Below are 5,984 nucleotides of genomic sequence, written 5' to 3' on the forward strand. Positions count from 1 at the left end.
TAAAAAAGCAGAAAAGAGAACCATGAAGTGGTAGCAACAGCCAAGAAAGAACAAGGTAGGAAGTTTATTTAATACATCAAATGACAGAGTGGCTTAAAAGCTCACATTATTCTAAGGTGCAGCCTACCAAGAGATAGTTCTCACACTGACAATATATACCTATCAACCTGTATCCTCCTCCTAAAACAAATAACAACAAAAAACACCCAAACCCTGTCAAGAGTATTCTTAAAGACAGATTTAAGTAACAAAAAAGGTAAAGATTTTTTTAAAAGGACACTTTACAAGCTTTGTCTGAAACAAAGCTCGTGACAGCTCAACAGAATGACAGAAATTTGTCTCGATATCAATCTGTGATTTTAAGAGGAGAAAGTAAAAGCAAAAGGAAAAAAATAACAGATGTACACCTATTTAAAATTCATGCAGCTCTAAATAAAAAGTGAAAACTGGACTCTACAAACATGAAATTTAAAATTTTATGCCAAAACTTTGATGTTTAACAGTATATAAACAGCCTATTTTTCTTCTTTGCCAGTCCCACCTAGCTGAAATTTAAGCTGGTTTATTTCCTCCTCTTAGGCTTTCTGCAGCATCTAATTGTGGTCTTTTATTCCAACAGAAATGCACAGAAAACATGCTTTTGTAAGTATAATAATGAACTCTCTTTTTCTTCAAATAGTCTTTCCATTTCAGACATGTTAGTAACATTTCTTAAAACACTGCTCTAATAAAAATCAGAACTCTGTTAACAAGTACAAAATTTCCAGATCTTAAGCACAAGTAGTATTTTCTAGAAAATAAGAAGCAGCATTATGCTCAACTTTATCCTTTACCTAATACCCCCAACTTTACTTATTCCAAGCAAACAGCACAGGAATATACAAAATGCAGCTACACAGCTATTTGGACTAACATTCAAATCTTTATTACCTTTGAAATAGACCTAAGTGCTTATATTTTCATTCTGCATGACTCTGCAGAATAATCCAGCATCAGAAGCACAACTAATGCATCAACAGAATCATGACTTGACCTAGACTCTTTGGTTAAATTTGTAATACATAATGCAGTTATTTGCTGCTAGTATTCTAGACATCAAGTAAAATATGATCCTATTCTGGACTCTGCTCTAAGCGCTATGCATACTGAAATATTCTCCAAAGTATTGTTGTTAGGATTTTTTTTTCCCCCCTGCATGCTAAGAGTTAACATGCTTAACTAAACATTTGACTGTAAATACGTTTCAGAAAAACACATTTCCACACAGTGACATTTAACAAGAAAATCTAAGTCCGTCAGCTACCTCTGTTTCAAGATGCAAGAGCTCAATCCCATTAATACCAGCGTTTATCCCAGCTTTAACTGTTCTGCTACGTAACATATTACCCAAAACAAGCTCCAAATTGCATTACAGTAATTGTTGTACTATATCAGAACATCAATCTGACTGAGTACCCTGTACCACCAGCCACTGCCTTATCACTTTAAAATGAGGAATTGCAATGAAATGCAATTTCTCTGAAGCATTCTTTTTCCCTTTTTTTGGGGTGGGGGGTGGTACAGGTAGCAATAAACAAGAAGCAAGGGGAGAACTGGAGAATTAAGCTTTTTCCCCAAAGCACGTTTATTTCTTGCATACTTTCTAATTATGCTTGTGCTAGAAGTACACAGATACTTATCCACTATTTCCCATGGGAACGCCCATTATTTTAACATGAGATTACTTTTTCCTCTAATGAAATAGACCTATATGAAACCAGCCATCCCAAGACCTTACTAGTTTTTTTAACCATTTAATGCTTTGAATAGGTGTGAGGCCAGAGCAAATAAAAAAATACAAACCTCAGTACAAAGAGATCGCTGCAAGCTTGCTACTTAGCACAGGAGAAGGTACAAACAGTAGCAGCATTTTCAGCTGTATGGACTAAGATGTTCAGCTATACCTATTACTGTTAGATTACCTATACCTTTGTGCCTCTCAAATTAATTCATAAGGGTTTGTGGGTTGTTTTGTTGGGTTTTTTTGTTTTGGTTTGGGTTTTGTTTGTTTGTTTTTTTTTAAATAACACGTATACCTTAAACTTGATATTCCCTTTAGCTCATCTCTCACCAGTGTTTCTTAGTCTCAGTTTCAAAGAACTAGCACTGAACAGTTGATATAGCCAATCCTCCAGATTATCTGTGGAACAAACGTGTGGTACTTCAGTTCAAACTATTATATTTTGATCTCGTTCATTGTGTGAATTCACCTAAATTCCCAGATACGGGAATAATCTGTAGAACAGAAATGCTTGTCTTTTAGAACTGAAGGGAAATCAGTTGAATAAGTTGATGTACATCCAACAGAAGCACTGATAATGAGACCAAAAACATTGCTAAGGATCACCATCATTTCACAAGTTTTCTTACCTACAGTGCCAAGTTTTTTAGACCAGCTTCCACTGTATAGATTTCCCCCACAACACTGTCAGTAACAAAAACTAGATGGTGATGCAGCTCTCTGATTCAATGCAAGCTTTTTGTTCCCTATTTCTTTGAATACCTTTACAGCACAAGATTTCCCAAAGAAACAAACCACTTATTATCTGGTTACTTATTAAGAAACAGAATTATTAAACAGTAACCAAAACACTGTCTGAAAGATTTCTATATGAACAATGAAATACAGTATCAATGTGCTTAGTGTCCCAGTCTCACAGATACTCATTGTAACTTCATATACCATATACTTTGCATAACCAGAAAGAAGAGGGGAATGGCCTGAAAACAGCATTTTGTCATTTTCACTTTAAATCACATTTAATAATTGTGGGTACAGGAAAAGACAAACATTAGCAAAACAGTAAGGAACAGTTCCTAGGAATTGCAAGGCATGCTGCTTACTAAACTCATTGCACTGTCTTCCTATTGGATGCGAATTCCCTGCCTTTTCCCTCCCTCAACCACTACCAACATGAACAAAATTTTAACTCAACTGAGGAAATGACAGTTACGTGAATACTTTGCATGAGAAAGTTAGCATATATGATCAGAACCATTTTGTTATGATGCTTGTACCCTAGAAGACCTTTGAAGAAAACCAACCACCACACAAAACACACCCCAAAACCAAAACAATCAAACAAACATAAAAAAACCAACCACCCTCTATGGTAGCTCTGAAGTGTTGCACTGAATCTTAACAGCTGGCTTCATTCAGCTGAAGTCCACTCTCCTCCCAGAAGGAGCAACCCCAACACACTCCTCAAGCCTTTCACGAGCACTCCTATCATCTCCCTCACAGTGGGTGTCGGACTCATGTTCCTCCACCCAAAAGGAGAGCTGAGCCATCGGAAAATGATTTCTGTCCCATTCCATTTTTCAGACAGTTCAGCTCCCTTATCTGACTAACCGCACATTCGATGAGCGCTCATGTTCTACGCAAAGGATGCAGCAGAAAACACACAGCTTTCACCCAGGGCGTACCATTAGAGCAGCTACACCCAGAGTGAAACTGCAGCATGAGAAAACAATTACCCTGGAGTCAAATCATGCACCATAGCTCGTTCCTGTGTCAAGGTCCTAACAAATGCGTTTTAAAGCCTAACTACACAACACAACATCTTTAACCACAATCCATAAACAATTCACAAGGCTGCCTTGCTCTGATGAAGAGAGCTGTTAACTCTTAAAACTCCTCAATTTCTGTCCCCCATCATGAGAAATTCTGTCTTTCAAGGAGAAAAATAGCTATCTTAAATTAATAAGTTTTCACAACTGATACTAGAGGATACAAAACACCCTGAGATCTGTTGCTGAAGAGTCCCACTATCCCTAGTACACCTAGGTTGAAAGTGGCCTACCAGGGACTCGATTCTCAGAAAGACTTTAGTTACAGCAAAAATTGAAATCTTAACACTGATGATATAAAATCAAGACCGGCACTCTGAATTAAGACACTACACTCTCAAAGCAAGATTCAAGTGGTTTATACCACAAATGGTAACTGCAGAAAAATACAATGTAGACATATTTGAGTTCAAGGAAATATAAGAATACAAAACACAGTGTAATTGTATTTCTGAATTCGTGTATTTTCCTGTACCATTACAAGCATGCACAGCATGGTGTTAAGCTTCTAAGAAAATGAAACGTTTCCTCTCAGCTGCCCAAACAGAAAAATGAAACCAATTTACAAGATTAAATTTGCATCGGATCTGGCATTATTTGTACAAATTAAGTTACAGAAATAAAATATCTAAGGGCTGGGAATTTCAGTTTGATAAGAGAAAGTTAACTCTAATAAGAAATCCTAAATAAGCGTTTTCAAAACAAGGACAAAACCAAGCACATCAACTTCTCTTGAAATTATATCCACCTAAATAAATGTGTAATAAAAGGCATGATTTTGGAAACAAAACAGAACCCTGGAATTAATCTCCATCCCCTGATACACAGAGGCTTTATTCCCTCCTAGAATGAAAGGCAAACATCTAACACTACATTTACTGGTATTTTTATTTCTTAGATTTTCTCCCTTCAGTCCCTTCTATGAAGTTTAGTGAAAGCTCAAGGCATTCAAGTCTGAGAAGTGGTACCAATACATGACAAATCATGCTGTCTTCAGAAAGAAGAGTCAGCGTCCTAAAGTTGGAATTTTTTTTTTTTAATTAAAAAAAATACAAGAAACCCAGAAGGTTAGTTCATCATCAGCCTCTAATCAGCCTCTATCTTAAAAGCTAAAGATTCTTTGGTTTGTCACAAACAAGTTTTTGTTTAATGAAACAAGACACTGTGAAAAACACTTCTTTCGTACGAAATGTAACTGTCACGCTGAAAATATACTTTATGCCAGCTTTCACAAGCCTAAAATGTCAAGTAATGCAAAGTTCACACATCTTTGACAACTGAAGCAAGAGCAGACAGAGAGGATGGAGGGAAGCATCAAGAACAAAGTAACCAATTTCTTTTTCCCCCTCTCCCAACATCTAGGTAGTGTCAAGGTAGAAGAGGGCATATAAACATTTATCAGGAAGTCTAAACTTTGCTAGGAACAGAAAACTAGGAAAAGAGGAAGGATCTAGTCAGCATCACATGTCCAAATATATCTATCCAGGATCAAGTCCAAATCTTGAGGAAGTACATTTTATGTCATTACATAGCTATTCTGCCTAAATTAGTATTTACCTGCATTCCAACAAACAAAAGATGTTTCTCAGAAAGAAGGGTCTGAATGAGCTTATTTCTCATCAAGTCTTCTTACTCCAACCTTTAAAATGTCTTTTTCCTCACTTTCTCTTTCTTAGCATCCTTTTATTTCCTCAGTACATAGAAGAAAGCTAAATCCATTCCATATCAAGACTGCACCTCTGATTCTTTATAATTCATAGGGTAAAATAGAAAGATTCAGGCTAACTTTTACCAAACAACTTCTGACTGTTGTTTGAAACAGATAATATGGCCTTACAGTCTTACAAATAAGTAAACAAATCATAACATATCATGCATAAGTATCAGCACTTTGAAATTCCCAGTTGAATGTCTTGATGATCTTTGATGCACAAATACATTTTCCACAAGTCGACTGCTATCAATTCTTCCACACCACATGCATTAAAATGCCTGGGCCAATTCACTTCTTGCTCCAGAGAAAACCAATTCAGTAAGTAAACTTGTTCCAACTACAATAAACGCCTATGATTCATACTGTAACGTTTCTAATGTAACTAAAATAACGCATATGCCAACAGTCTTTACCGGACGCATTACAGATGGGAACAGTTCCATCTCCTTTTGCGCGAGCTCAAAAGTTCTCCACATGTTTAAGCCTCAGAAGTACTAGAGTTGAGAACTGCTATAACCAACCAGAAAGCCTGAAGGGAAATCTCGCTTTGATGAACACACTACAAGCAGAGCTCAGACTTCCTCTGAAATTCTATTCAGAAAATCAGAGACTAAATTATACAACAGTGTACCTGTAATGAAAACAGTACTAGCAACAAGTT

The sequence above is a fragment of the Athene cunicularia genome, assembly GCF_003259725.1.
Source record: "Athene cunicularia isolate RWA chromosome 3 unlocalized genomic scaffold, athCun1 chr3_part1, whole genome shotgun sequence".
NCBI lineage: Eukaryota > Metazoa > Chordata > Aves > Strigiformes > Strigidae > Athene > Athene cunicularia.